Genomic DNA, 16078 nt, shown 5'->3' with positions numbered 1-16078 from the left:
TAGGAGCAGTGCCATTGGGGTGCTTAACCCCTCTTCCTCACTTCACCACGGCCCCTGGGGTTCGTGCTCCGATAAGGTGAGCCCTAATAGGATAAGGAAACACTATCTGGTTCTGGTTTGTTATCTGGTTCTGGTTCTGTTCTGTTTAACTGGTTACTGTTGTTTTTCTGCTCTGTATACATTTGGGAGTTAGGTGTGTGGGTGGAACTGAGCCTCTCATTTGTAATTCCTCAGGGTGGAAGCCATTGCGTGAGATGAAGCTCTGAGGTCGAATTGAGATCCTTCTGTCTCATCCCCTGTAGCTCTCAGTGTATAGAAGCAGAAAAACCTGGATTAGACAGTAATTCTCTCTGTTCTCTGTGTAATTCTCTTTTCTGTTTGAGTGTCAGCAGACAGATGGGTAGGTCTCTGGATAAACCCTCTAAGGATAGTCCTTTGGATTATATGTTAAGTAAATGGTCTTTACCCGGTGTTCAGAAAGGAATGTCAAGAGGAAATTGAATAGTTAAATGCCAATGGGCCATGTGTTTTTGCCAAGGTGGCAAGCCTCACGAGGGAGGACTCGGATAGTCTTGTGAGTAAGAATGTTTAAGGGAAGAAACCAGGAAGGGTGGGGGCTAGTTGAGAAGCCCACCCTCCTAGCTAAACTGGTAGTGGAACAAGTTGGTGCTCATAGAAGGGACGGTTCAGCGAGAAAAGCAGGATCGGGGCCAGGCAGGCAGGCAACAGTCAGAGAGATTGGAAAACAGGTTGGAAAATTCTGAGGGTATAGTGGAAGGAAGGAGTAAGTAAGTGTAACCATGGGGATTTCAAATACCCAGGACAATTCTTGAAATGGTGATTTGAGTTGATAAAAGTGGCTGTTGGGAGACAAGCAAGTGATTTAAGGAAGAGTGAGAAGTTAACTCTGAAGTTGCTGGAGGGAACAGCAGTTGAACTTTGTAAAAATGCCAAAAAGGAAAGTTCTTAGTGTCTTTGAAATGTTTGTAAATAAATTCAGGCAAAGAAATTATTAGATTGCAATCATTTGGCTATGAACAATTTAGTTAAATTAGCTAAAGAATGTATACAGTGCTATGTAATTGAAATTTTATTAGGCTCTAAGGGGCACTATAAGTAGTGATGTTTTCTTTCAGTGTGTGAAAGCAGGAGTTAAAAGTAAAAAGCAAACAAAATTCTGGTAAAGTTAATTATGTGCCTTTTAAGGTAAAAATCTTTAAGCTGTGGATAGCTTTGGATCCAAAAGCAAGCCAGACAGCATCTGTAATAATGCAAATTATCTAACTGATAAGGTAGAAGCCACTGAAACCTGGGCTGCCTATGAAACAAATACAAGAAAATATGGGGTAATTCCTCTGTTTTGCCTGAAATCAACAAGGGTATTTGTATATTTTAAGCGATGATTGACTGCCCAGGAGGGTAGACCTCTGTTTTTTTGTCTTTCAGATAATCAGAGAAAACTGATGCCAGCTGAACAGCATTTAACGTACCATGCATTTACTGGCACAATAGGAATTATGTTTTGTGTTCTACGTTCTGTTTTGTGGCGTTTGTCTCGTGGCCAAAATTGTTGTGTTTAATATTTTCATAGGATAGTCTAATTTAAAATAAAACAGAAGGGTTAAATGCAGATACTTGTTTTATTCAACTTGGAATACAAAGTGTTTGGATAAATCAGGACAATGTGATATACTAAAGTCTAACACATTTGCTTAAGTAAGAAAAAGAAACGTCATTGGCCAGATTGTTAATTTAAAAAATTGTTATTAAAATTTGCATACCAACAGTCTTTGGAAGCAAGGACATGAAAAGTTAACCCACTCCCCATACTGTACATGGGATCCTTCTGGCTACCTCAGATTTCTAGCCAGAGGGCTAGGGATGGTGGGAAGCTATTGGACTAAAGGTTGTATTGAATGAACTCCTCAAAGTGGGTGTGCTTGTCCTGGCTTGTTGCTCCAAAGCTCTGTAAAAAGTTATTTTAGTGGAAGGGTATATGTGGCATATATTAAATAATAAGACTAATATGCTGTATAATGGCAATGTTTTATGTGTTCATTGTTGGGAAAAGGTGTATGAGTGAAGAGTGAAAGTTTCCTTTGTAGGTTAAAAGAAGCCAAGAAGGGAAGAAGAAAAAAGAACAGAATGAATTAACTGGAAAAAATAGCTAGTGTGCTTAGGCTAAAGATAAGACTGGCCCCATTCAAGGACACTCCTCACAGCTAAGACTTGGCTGACAACCAAGAAAGGGGGGGGGGGCTTGAATGTGCCCAAACAGCTATGAGATCTGCAAAACACTGCCAGGCACTAATGAAATGTGTTAGGTTTCCTTTCTCACAGGTAAAGAAGCGCTACCCAAAGACCCTAGCAGTCCTGCCACTCCTTGGAATCAGGAGACTGGATCTATGTAAAGGTCCACCAATGAAAGGCTGCTTTGGCTCCACGCTGGAGAGATCCTTATTAAGTCCTGCTGACTACCAACACCGCTGTGAAGTGCCAAAGACTGGACTGCTTGGACCCATTATTCTCACTGCAAAAAGACCCCTCCACCTCGGGAGGATTCTCCTACTGATGATTAGCCTATTTCTCCTTCTAGCTCCGCTGTACCTTCTGGGCAGCAGGGAAAAAGGACAAGGTGAAGTGCTCGTAATCTCTCCCTTGTCCACTGACAAACCTACTGTGCCTTTGAATTTTTCTAGAAGAATCAAAACCATTACAGGGTGATGTGCTGGTAACATCTCCCCTGTAGGATGCTGAACCACGACTGTTTCGGGGAAGAAGAAGGAATACTCACTCCACTGAAATTGCCAAAGTCCATGAATTTCTGACTAGAAAGGATATTAAGAACTGATCCTGGTGAAGAAACAAAGAATTATACACTGGCAGGAAGAAATTTGTGGGACCCATGTTTGGGAATGTGGTATTGATTGGATTTTGGGGTTTGTTCTACAGGCTGCGCCCTGTGTTCTGGATAAATCCTTCAGCATGTATTGCTCTCCCTAATTGGATTTTAAATGACAGGTACCAAAGGCACCTTGTTGCCCCTGCCATCTCCCCCATTACCCTGTAATACACCCCCTCCTAGGTTATTAATGTTAATGTCTTTTGAAAATGTTGAGGCTAGTTAAATAACAGATGTAATATAGTACTACACCAAGGAAAGATGGTATTGAATATCACTGAGGCTGGGAAGGCATTGCAGTGGGATCTTGTAGGTTTGGAAATTCAGAATTTCCTGAATGACCAGCTGATGGCCATTCGGAGTGATCTTGAGCACCAGACTTGGCCCACTGCCCTTACAGACACATCAGGAATACCATCTGATCTGTGGTCATGGAGACATACTTGGACACTTTCTGGGTGGAAGTGTGGACATTCACAGTGCTCCTTCCAAGCATTTGGACCGGTTAGGGGGGTGTGGGCTCCCACATACCGAATCCTGATGGGTCCATGGGGAGGATGCATGTGGGACTCGATTATTCACCGAGACATCTGGGAAATTAGACCACCTGGTATACCTAACTGATTTACAGTCAGTGCCCCAATCCCTTAGTTGTCAGACAAACAGGATTCCACTCTTTTGTCCATGCACTCATTCCTGGGTTGGGGGTGGCTAAGCTCAAGAAAGCAGTTGTAAATATTTCTGCAGAGCTTGAAAAAACAGCCAATGCATCAATAGACGCTTTCCAAAAGTTGCAACTAGAGATTGATGAAGTAGCAGAAGTGACTTTGCAAAATAGACGTGTACTAGATGCCATGAATGCTGAATTAGGGGAGGCTTGTGCTTGCATGAGGAAAAAAAGTTGCTTTTATGTTAATCACTCTGGCTTAATTGAACAGAATTTATAGGCTATTAAGAATGCTGCTGTTGTTTTCCGAGCTGTATCTCTTGATCAGACCTTTAATTTTGAGGACCTCCTGCCAGACCTTGGGTCATGGTTTACTGGCCTTTTCCGGACAATTGTTAAGTGGATTATTTTCCTCCTTTTCTTCCTATATGTTGTTTGGGTACTAATGCAATGTGCAAAATGTGTGTATAATGCTGTGACCGAAGGCTCTGCTGTTCGTAAAAAAACCCAGTCCCTGTCTCTTCAGCTTGATCATAAATTACGTAACAGGCCTGACAATCTGGGCCAGATTGTCAGGCCCGAAGGGGGGACTGTGAAAGCTATGGCTGGTCCCCCTTAATAGCTTACAAGCAGCCAGTGGGGGCGGGGGGGCAGAAGCCTCACGGACACAGTAGCCTGAACTTTAGAACTATCTCTTTTCTTCTGCCTCAAAGCAGAGAAATCTTGCTTCAAATCAGTTTTTACTGAACAGATAACAGAGTGTGAGATTTGACAACTACCAATCAAGTGTTAACATGCAAGGGTCTTTGTCTGAATGTGTATAAAAGGTTTGTGAAATTTGTGTAAGACAGAGTCTTTTGTACCAAAGTACAGGGCTCTCCTTTCTTCTGCAGAATAAAGCATTTTTCCTTACCCCGTCAGGCTGTTATTGGCTCTCAGCTAGGCAGACCCAATATTTCGGTAACACGCTTGATACCTAACACGCCATTTTACTCCAACAAAACACAAGAGTCTTTTTAAAGCAACCACGGTGCTTTCCGGCCATTTTCTTGGCGTCCAATATTGTACCTTAATTGCGAGTAATTCGTCTATTAATTGCTCTCCTGAATGCATTTAAAATATCCTTACACCATATTCAGCTATTCCTCCAGAATAGCTAAAATGGTTTTTCCTTCGGCTTAGCAGGAGTATTGCTTCCTAATTCATATGGCTAAAGGATGTGCTGGTCTATGGTCAACAGCTTTCCCACTAAAATAATTGATTCTATTAAATTGTTTTCATTGGATAATGTTATTACTTTGATTTTTCCACTTAACTATATCTGCATTTATTTCAGTTCTTCTTGCAATAATATGATTGAGGGAGCCACAGAGATGCTATGAAAATATCTTCCTTTCTGAGTATGTGGCACAGATACTTGAAAATATGATTCTACTCTTAGATACAGCTTCTAGTAACTTTCTCAATTATGAGCATGAAGTGTCAGCTTCGGTACTGAATATGGTGGAATGGTGTCAGGGGAAAGGAGGGAGCAATAGTCCCCTAGTTTTGCAGCAATTCTTTGATTAGCCTTTGAAAGGTAGCCCCCACATCCATACAGACCAGATTCCACTATGAAAGCTGACTTTTCCTGGACATCAGCATCTAAAAGGGAATTTGCCTATACCAGGGGTGCACAAACCTTTTGGCCCGAGGGCCATATTTGAGTATGGAAATTGTATGGTGGGCCATGAATGCTCACAAAATTGGTGGTTGAGGTGTGGGATGGGGTGAGGGCTGCGGCTTGGAGTGCAGGCTCTGGGGTGGGGCCAGAAATGAAGAGTTCAGGGTGCAGTAGGGGGCTCTGGACTGAGACAGGGAATTGGGATGCAGTGGGCGTGTGGGCTAGGGGGTGGGGCTGGGAATGAGGGTTTGGGAGTGCAGGAGGGTGCTCCAGGCAGGGACTGAGGGGTTTGACTGGTGCGAGGGGGATCAGGGCTGGGGCAAGGGGTTGGAGCACAGGACCAGGTCAGGGGTGTGCAGGCTCCGGGTGGTGCTTACCTCAAGCAGCTCCCAGAAGCAGTGGCATGTCCCTCCTCCGGCTCCGATGTGGCCAGGCAGCTATGTGCACTGCCCTGTCTACAGGCACCATTCCATTGGGTGCGTTCCTGGCCAATGAGGCTGTGGGGGCAGCACTAGGGGCAGTGTGCAGAGCCCCCTAGCTGCCCCTATGCGTAGGAGCTGGAGGGGGGCATGCTGCTGCTTCTGGAAGCTGAGCAGAGTGGGGCAAGCCCAGGACCCTGCTCCCCATTGGGACCTCAAGGACTGCATTAAAATGTCTGTAGGGCTGGATGAGACCCCCGGGCTGTAGTTTGCCCACCTCTGGCCTATATCCTTAAATTAAATTCAGATTACTGATGTACTTTTTACTCCCCAATAGATCCAGTTGGTCTTCTGTCCTGGGTGTGGGGTAAGAAGCAAGGTTAGGTGATGGCATTTACCCTTCTAAAATCAACAAAGTGCTGCAAAACTAGGGGAATTTGGCCAAAGCTAATACATTTAAGTGTTTACCAGGAATTCTGTCTCCCTCACCTCACCAAACTTTCCCTGATCAAAGTGACTTGGGCTGCTGTGTCCCTCCAGCCCTAACAATCCATGCCATTTACCTTTGCATTTTTAATAAATTCTTCACTACCCTCCCAAGATCCAGTCCTAATATAGTTCACTAGGATTTCCTCTTGCTCCACAACTACCTCTGAAGCAACGGTGATAGTATTCACCGGGGTGCTGGGCACAGATCATGGGGTCCCCTTAAGCCTCAGGCATTTTGGTTTTATCTGGCTGGAGCCCCATAGTGATGACAGAATACTTGTCTTCTCTTTTGGTAGGAGATTTTAAACCCTTGACTCTCGAGGTTTTTTTTTAATCAAAGTTGGGGGTCTTCACCAGGATGTCATGGGGATTTTAATTCCCCTGGGATTTGTGCCTCTGATGGGCCCTCAATTCAACATATTCTTCAGCAATTTCTGCAGTCTCAAAAATGGTGGAGGGTTTTGTTTTCTGTCAGCCCGCACTTCCATTCTCCATTTTCTCATAAAATTACATCTTTTAGGTACATATTCAACATAAGAACATAAGAAACGCCATACTGGATCAGACCAAAGGTCCATTCAGACTAAAATCCTGTCTACCGACAGTGACCAATGCCAGGTGCCCCAGAGGGAGTGAATCTAACAGGTAATGATCAAGTGATCTCTCTCCTGCCGTCCATCTCCACCTTCTGACAAACAGAGGCTAGGAACACCATTTCTTACCTATCCTGGCTAATAGGCATTATTGGACTTAACCTCCATGAATTTATCTAGTTCTCTTTTAAAACCTGTTATAGTCCTAGCCTTCACAACTTCCTCAGGCAAGGAGTTCCACAAGTTGACTGTGCACGGTAAGAAGAACTTCCTTTTATTGGTTTTAAACCTGCTGCCCATTAATTTCATTTGGTGCCCCCTAGTTCTTATATTATGGGAACAAGTAAATAACTTTTCCTTATTCACTTTCTCCACACCACTCATGTCTTTATATACCTCTATCATATCCCCCTTAGTCTCCTCTTTTCCAAAATGAAAAGTCCTAGCTTCTTTAATCTCTCCTCATATGGGACCCATTCCATCCCCTAATTATTTTAACTGTACTTCTCTGAACCTCTTCTAATGCCAGTATATCTTTCAGACCATATCTGCATGCAGTATTCAAGATATGAGTGTACCATGGATTTATATAAAGGCAATAAGATATTCTCCATCTTATTCTCTATCCCTTTTTGAATGATTCCTAACATCCTGTTTGCTTTTTTGACTGCTGCTGCACACTGCATGGATGTGTTCAGAGAACTATCCATGATGTCTCCAAGATCTCTTTCCTGATTCGTTGCTGCTAAATAAGCCCCCATCATATTGTATGTATAGTTGGGGTTATTTTTTCCAGTGTGCATTACTTTACATTTATACACATTAAATTTCATTTGCCATTTTGTTGCCTAATCACTTAGTTTTGTGAGATCTTTTTGAAGTTCTTCACAGTCTGCTTTGGTCTTAACTATCTTGAGCAGTTTAGTATCATCTGCAGACTTTGCCACCTCGCTGTTTACCTCCTCTTTCTCCAGATCATTTATGAATAAATTGAATAGGATTGGTCCTAAGACTGACCCTTGGGGAACACCACTAGTTACCCCTCTCCATTCTGAAAATTTACCGTTTATTCCTACCCTTTGTTCCCTGTCTTTTAACCAGTTCTCAGTTCATGAAAGGATCTTCCCTCTTATCCATGACAGTTTACGTAGGAGCCTTTGGTGAGGGACCTTGTCAAAGGCTTTCTGGAAATCTAAGTATGCTATGTCCACTGGAATCTCCATGTACACACGTTCTTTGACCCCTTCAAAGAACTCTAATAGATTAGTAAGACATGATTTTCCTTTACAGAAACCATGTTGACTTTTGCCCAACAAGTTATATTCTTCTATGTGTCTGACAATTTTATTCTTTACTGTTGTTTCAACTAATTTGCCTGGTATGGACGTTAGACTTACCAGTCTGTAATTTCCAGGATCACCTCTAGAGCCCTCTTTAAATAATGCATTACATTAGCTATAATCCAGTCATTGGGTACAGAAGCTGATTTAAAGGACAGATTACAAACCATAGTTAATAGTTCCACAATTTCACATTTGAGTTCTTTCAGAACTCTTGGGTGAATGCCATCTGGTCCTGGTGACTTGTTACTGTTAAGTTTATCAATTAATTTCAGAACCTCCTCTAGTGACACTTCAATCTGTGACAATTCCTCACATTTGTCACCTACAAAGGATGGTTCAGGTTTGGGAATCTCACTAAAATCCTCAGCTGTGAAGACTGACGGAAAGAATTCATTTAGGCTTGGGCTACACTAATGGGGGGTTCGAACTAAGATATGCAAGTATCTTAGTTCGACTTACCTGGCCGTCCTCATGGCGGTGAGTCAACTGTTGCGGCTCCCCCGTCAACTCTGCTTACTTCTCCTGCTGAGGTGGATTACGGGCGTCGATTAGCGGATTGATTTATCGCGTCCAGAAGAGATGCGATAAATCGATCCCTGATACATTGAACACTACCCGCCAATCTGGCGAGTAGTATAGAAGTATCCTCAGTTTCTCTGTAATGACTTTATCATCTTTAAGTGCTCATTTTGTATCTCGATCGTCTAGGAGCCCCACTGTTTGTTTAGCAGGCTTCCTGCTTCTGATGTACTTAAAAAACATTTTGTTATTACCTTCTGAGTTTTTAGCAAGGTGTTCTTCAAACTCCTTTTTGGCTTTTCTTATTACATTTTTACACTTAATTTGGCAGTGTTTGTGCTCCTTTCCATTTACCTCACTAGGATTTGACTTCCACTTTTCAAAAGATGCCTTTTTATCTCTTACTGCCTCCTTTACATGGTTGTTAAGGTACGGTGGCTCTTCTTTAGTTCTTTTACTTTTTTTTTAATTTGGGGGTATACATTTAAGTTGGGCCTCTATTTGGTGTCTTTGAAAAGTGTCCATGCAGCTTGCAGGGATTTCACTCTAGTCACTGTGCCTTTTAATTTCTGTTTAACTAACCTTCTCATTTTTGCATAGTTCCCCTTTCTGAAATTAAATATCTCAGTGTTGGGCTGTTGAGGTGTTCTTCCCACCACAGGAATATTAAATGTTATATTATGATCACTATTTCCAAGAGGTCCTGTTATAGTTACCTCTTGGACCAGATCCTGCACTCCACTCAGGAGTAAATCGGGAATTGTCTCTCCCCTTGTGGGTTCCTGTACCAGCTGCTCCACGAAGCAGTCATTTAAAGTATTCGAGAAATTTTGTCTCTGCATTTTGTCCTGAGGTGACATGTACCCAGTCAATATGGGAATAACTGAAATTCCCCACTATTATTGAGTTCTTTATTTTGATAGCCTCTCTAATCTCCCTTAACATTTCATCATCACTATCCCTGTCCTGGTCAGGTGGTCGATAATAGATTCCCTACTGTTATATTCTTATAAGAGCATGGAATTACTATCCATAGAGATTCTATGGACCATGTGTATTCATTTTAGATTTTTACTTCATTTGATTCTACATTTTCTTTCACATTTAGTGCCACTCCCCACTCCCGCATGACCTGTTCTGTCCTTCCGATATATTTTGTACCCTGGAATGATTGTGTCCCATTGATTGTCCTCACTCCACCAGGTTTCTGTGATGCCTATTATATCAATATCCTCCTTTAACATGAGGCACTCTAGTTCACCCATCTTATTATTTAAACTCCTAGCATTTGTGTACAAGCACTTTAATAACTTGTCACTGTTTATTTATCTGCCCTTTTCTGATGTGTCACATTCTTTTTTATGTTACTGTTTCTCATCTGCTCTGGCCCATACTTTATCCTCTTCCATCATCTCCTCCTTCCACCCTCTCCTGGAGAATCTCGATCAATAGACTCTCCACTAAGAGAAGTTTCTGTCCGATCCACGTGCTCCTCTGCAGCAATTGGCTTTTCTCCATCTCTTAGTTTAAAAACTGCTCTGCAATGTTTTTAATGTTAAGTGCCAGCAGTCTGGATCCACTTTGGTCTAAGTGGAGCCTATCTTTCCTGTACAGGCTCCCCCATCTCAAAAGTTTCCCCAGTTCCTAATAAATCTAAACCCTTCCTCTCTACACCATTGTCTCATCCACACATTGAGACTCTGAAGCTCTGCCTGCTTACCTGGACCTGTGCGCAGAACTGGAAGCATTTCTGAGAATGCCACCATAGAGGTCCTGGCTTTCAGTCTCTTTCCTAGCAGCCTAAATTTGGCCTCCAGGACCTCTCTCCTACCCTTCTCTATGTCATTGGTACCTACATGTACCTCAGGCACTGGCTCCTCCCCAGCACTACACATAAGTCTATCTACATGCCTCGAGAGATCCTCAACCTTCGCACTAGGCAGGGAAGTCAACATACGGTTCTCCCAGTCATCACAAACCCGGCCATCTATGTTTCTAATGATCAAAATCTCCCATTACTAACACCTGCCTTTTCCTAATGACTGGAGTTCCCTCCCCTGGAGAGGTAACCTCAGTGTGATAAGATACCCCAACATCATCTGGAAGGAGGGTCCCAACTATGGGAAGGTTTCCCTCTGCTCCCATTGACCTCTCTAGTTCCCTGTGCCTTTCATCCTCCTCAACAACACAGGGGCTGTCTGACTGGAGGTGGGACAAATCTAGAGTGTCCCGGAAAGCCTCATCAACATACCTCTCTGCCTCCCTTAGCTCCTTCAGTTCTGCCATCCTGGCCTCCAAAGCCTGTACACGGTCTCTGAGGGCCAGGAGCTCCTTGCACCAAATGCACACATACAACACTTTCCCACAGGACAGGCTACACTGAGTGAAATAAACAGGATAGCCCTCACTCTGCTGTTGGGCTTTTGCCTGCATTCTCTCCTATAGCTACCTAGATTAATGATAGGGTTTTTGTTTAAATCAAGAAATTTTGATTATAGTTTAGTTTAAAGGTTTTAAAGAATGGCAAGTGTACTTTGCCCCTTCCCACTCCTCTTCCAAACTCCCTCTTGAAACTCCCTGTTAGCAGCCCCTGATTGCAAAGCTCCCTGATCACTTGCTCCCTGCTTTATAAAGCCCTGGCCTTCCTGATAGCCCCGCCCGCTGACTAAGGCTTAGCCCATGAACAGAGGTGTCTAGATTTCAAACCCTGTTTAGAAGCTCACAGCTTCCAACTGCCAGCCACAGCACAGGGTCCTTCAAACAAAACAAAACAAAACAAAACAAATGAACAGACAGACAGATAAACACAAGCTCGGTACACAGCAAGTAACCCCCAAACACACACTACAGACACTCACTTATCATAAGGGTCCCATATTTGCTCCTCCTTCACTTGGAGAACTCACTCTCAAAACTTCCTGTTAGCGGCCCCTGTTCTTGCAAAAACATGTGAGATATTTAGTCATTCTGAAGTTTCTTCAATCGATAGGTGTCAGGGGTAATTTTCCTTAAATTTCTTGTACACCTTAGCATCACTCTCCTCTATATCATTAAAGTCTTGGCTCACCTTCTCAGGTATTCTGGTAAAGATAATAGAAATTGGTTTATTCTCTGAAATACTGTTCATCTCATATAGTCTTTCCAAAGCAGACAGGTATTTTCTGATAAAGAGTCACCCTCTTTACAAATTATGCAGACTTTCTCCCATTCCCTTGTGTTGGGTGGTGGGGAGGAAGGGGGCATACTCAAAGGATGGGAAAGCCCCTTTTGCTGCTTCAGTATTCTGAGCTGCATTGCTTGAGCTTCCATCAGCCTCCTGTGTGCCCTTTCCTCATCTTCTTGGCCTTTCATCTTTGGTGTTTTTTTTCCTTGGCTTCTTCTTTGGCCTTGACTGCTGCTATTCATTCTATGTGCCTCTAGTGGGCTTTCTCCTCAGCATCCTGGGCTCCTTGAGTCTCCCTGATCCCTAATTCTGCCATCCATCTCTGGTGATCACGTTCTTCCTTGACTCTCAGGGGCTGCAATCAGACCAGTTCCACTGCCATGGTCATCTCTGTGTAGTGTGGGACAGGAAGATTCTCACTCTCTGTCATACTCCATCGCATTTTCTTCCCTTTGCACCCGATCAAACCTTGTGAACCTAGCTCTCAGCTCCTGAGCTGGGGTTTTCCTTTGAAAATATATTCTCTTCTGCATACACACATTTTCAAGCTATTTTCTTACAAGACCATTGTGTTTCACTCACTATGTCTATTCTTTAGCCTTTAAAAACTCCTAATATCAAGTTTGAATTTTAACAGCTCCAACTAAAGAACTTTTGAGGTAAGCGCATCCCTTTTTGGCCAGATCATTCCCCTTTTTTAAAAGCTATTGGGTCATTGTTAGTGAGGTGTGTAGAAAGATCAGATCTCTATTCGGAGCACAGAAGGATAAGGAAAAAAAAATTATCTCATAGAACTCAAAATAAACCTAATTTCTTACACTAATCTAGGATGCACAAAGAAGATCAGCAGAGATCACTCTAAAGCAGAAAGATGGCTCACCTTTTATTTAATCATTAATGGTAAGAATGGATCTCTATAGTAATTTACAAATATTAAAAAAAAATACTTTATAGATACAGATACAAATTCAGAGGAGTGAATTCCTTTCAATTTTCTGGGCCACAGGAGCAACCTCCAGTCAGCTTCAATCTTCTGAGAATTATTTGCCTTTACTGTCCTAAATTTTGGTACCATCCATGACTAAGGGCTGGTCTACATTACGGGGGGAATCGATCTTAGATACGCAACTTCAGCTACGTGAATATCTAAGATCGGATTACTCACCCGTCCTCACAGCGCGGGATCGATGTCCGCGGCTCCGCATGTCGATTCCGCAACTCCGTTGGGGTTGGTGGAGTTCCGGAATCGATATAAGTGCGCTCAGGGATCGATATATCGTGTCTAGATGAGACGCGATATATTGATCCCCGAGCAATCGATTTTAACCCGCCAATACGGCGGGTAGTCTAGATGTAACCTTAGAGTTTTCTTTCTCCTTATTCATCTCAGAGCTGGGCACTGGCAACTTACTATCATCATTCTCCCCTCACCCATCCTCCTCAAACATCACTCTGCTTCATTCAATTTTCTTGAAAAATCTCTATTAATGCCTTCATCTCTCTTACCCTGACTACTACAACTCTTCTCTAGAGCCTTTCCAAGACTCAACTTTCTGAACTATGCGATGCACAGAATTTTAATGCCCACTTTCTGAAATACAGAAAGAAGCATGATGATGACATTTCAATCCTTAGAGGACTCCACTGGACCCACGTTCATTTCAGGACTCAGTTTTTAATAAAATACCTTTTTTTAAATAACAGCAACAACAAACCCTTTCTTTATGGGCTAACACTGTCTAGCTCATATATGACTAGGGAGGCATATAAAAATATTGCTAGAGCATGCAGGGGTGTAATCAGGAAGGCAAAGGCATGATTAGAGTTGTAGCTAGCAAAGGATGTGAAGGATAACACGAAGGGTTTCTACAGGTATGTTAGCAACAAGAAGGTCAGGGAAAGTGTGGGACCCTTACTGAACGGGGGAGGCAACATAGTGACAGATGATGTGGAAAAAGCTGAAGTACTCAATATTTTTTTTTTGCCTCGGTCTTCACAGGCAAGGTCCGCTCCCAGACTGCTGCACTGGGCAACACAGTATGGGGAGGAGGTGAGCAGCCCATAGTAATGAAAGAACAGGTTAAGAACTATTTAGAAAAGCTGGATGCAGACAAGTCCATAGGTCCAGATCTAATGCATCCAAGGGTGCTGAGGGAGTTGGCTGATGTGATTGTAGAGCCATTGGCCATTATCTTTGAAAATTCGTGGCAATCAGGTGAGGTCCTGGATGATTGGAAAGAGGCAAATATAGTGCCCATATTTAAAGAAGGGAAGAAAGAGAACCTGGGGAACTACAGATCTGTCAGCCTCACTTCAAAAGTCCCTAACAAAATCATGTAGCAGGTACTCAAGGAATCCTTTTTGAAGCACTTGGAGGAGAGGAAGGTGATCAGCAACAGTCAACAAGGATTCACCAAGGGCAAGTCATGCCTGACCAACCTAATTGCCTTCTATGATGAGATAACTGGCTCTGTGGATATGGGGAAAGTGGTGGATGTCTTGACTTTAGCAAAGTTTTTGATATAGTCTCCCACAGTATTCTTGCCAGTAAGTTAAAGAAATATGGATTGGATGAATGGATTATAAGGTGGATGGAAAGCTGGCTATATTCTCTGGCTCAAAGGATAGTGATCAATGGCTCGATGTCTAGCTGGCAGCCAGTATCAAGTGGAGTACCCCAGGGGAAGGTCCTGGGGCTGGTTTTGTTCAACATCTTTATTAATGATCTGGACGACAGGGGGAGGCATAGCTCAGTGGTTTGAGCATTGGCCTGCTAAACCCAGGGTAGTGCGTTCAGTCCTTGAGGGCTCTGTTTAGAGAACTGGAGTAAAAATCTGTCTGGGGATTAGTCCCTCTTTAAGCAGGGTGTTGGACTAGATGACCTTCTGAGGTCCCTTCCAACCCTAATCTTCTATGATGGGATAAATTGCACCCTCAGCAAGCTCACAGATGACATTAAGCTGGGGGAGAGGTAGGCAGGTATGGCATGTTTGTAGAAATTTTAGTGGTGCCCAGAACCTGCCCTTGCCCAAATTCCAAACTCCACCCGCCCCCCACCATGCCCAAGGCTCTGGGAGGGAGTTTGGATGAGGGAGGAGGTCTGGGGTGCAGGTCCTAGGCTGGGGCAGGGGATTGGGGTGCAGGCTCTGGGAGGGAATTTGGGGATAGGAGGGGTGCTAAGGGATGGGGTGCAGGATTGAGGTCTGTGGGGTGAGGGCTGTGGGTGTAGTAAGAAGAGTCCCTGAGATATAAACCTTGGTATCAAAGGCCTGGTATGAGGCCTGAAGCCTGAGCTAAAGTAATGGTCAAGACTTTGCTAACATAAAGCAAAGTTAAGCTGTGAGCTAGAGGCAGGCCCTGCTCACAGAAGCTGGCAAGAAAAGGGCTGATGTTGCATAAAGGTATATCCATATAGTGTATTGAAGTATAAACACAGTACCAGGACACTCTAATACTGGAACATTCCACAGATAACAAGGAATAGGCTAACCCATCCCAATGACAGGGGCAAAAGGGTAATATGATGGATAGAATTGTTTTGTTCGAACCAACACGGACAAGGTGAGAGGTGGCACCTTACTATGTAGAGGGGTTGTACCTTGCTACGTAGAGGGGTTGCACCTCATACGTCAGGAGTGATGTGTAACTTGTTTGTACCTGTGTATAAGAATGCATCCTGGGGGTGGTGTCTTTGTCCAGCCTAGGGGGCAGTGGAAAGTCCCGCCACTGACTGAGCTGAGTCCACTGCCAGGGCGCACCTTAGCAGCACCTTGGACTTCATTTGCCAGGGAGCTGGAGACTGTGTTTCTCTTTGACAATAAACCTGGCTGATGTGCCTTCGTACCTTACTAGAATCTGTGGTCATTGGGGGTTCTCTCGGGGTCTGCTGTGTCAGCTATCTGCAGAGCTGGGGCAGCACACAGAGGGAACACACGCACACAGCTGATTGATATCAACATTGCACAGAGCAGAGCACCACACCGGTAGCATCTGACAACAGTGGGGTGTGACTGAAGAGGAGGGATCTGCAGTGTGGGAGAGGCTCAGGGGAGAGTAGGGGTGTAGGGGTGAGGGCTATGTCTGGGGCTGGCAATGCAGGAGTTGGGGTGTGGGAAGGGCTCAGGGCGAGAGTAGAGGTGAGGGTTCTGTCTGGGGCTGGGAACGGGAGGTTTGGAGTGTGGGAGGGGCTCAGGGTGAGAGTAAGAGTATGGGGGGGTGAGGGCTCTGTCTGGGACTGGGGATGAGGTGTTTGGAGTGCTAGAAGGGCTCAGGGCTCGGGCAGAGGGTCAGGGTGTGGGGGGATGAGGGCTCTGGCTGGGA

At 43.9% G+C, this 16078-nt stretch overlaps 1 long non-coding RNA gene across 1 annotated transcript; it reads left to right on the top strand.

Annotated features, from left to right (window-relative positions):
- Positions 1-1126: 1126 nt before the first annotated feature.
- LOC115656703 lies at positions 1127-14583 on the top strand. Its single transcript, XR_004001739.1, has 3 exons — positions 1127-1139; positions 3926-3932; positions 14496-14583. It is a non-coding gene; the product is annotated as an uncharacterized LOC115656703 (long non-coding RNA).
- Positions 14584-16078: the final 1495 nt, after the last annotated feature.

The sequence above is a fragment of the Gopherus evgoodei genome, chromosome 8 (genome assembly GCF_007399415.2).
Source record: "Gopherus evgoodei ecotype Sinaloan lineage chromosome 8, rGopEvg1_v1.p, whole genome shotgun sequence".
Taxonomy (NCBI): Eukaryota; Metazoa; Chordata; order Testudines; family Testudinidae; genus Gopherus; species Gopherus evgoodei.
Note: the sequence above shows the minus strand (reverse complement) of the source record. Positions and strands in the feature narration are given on the sequence as shown.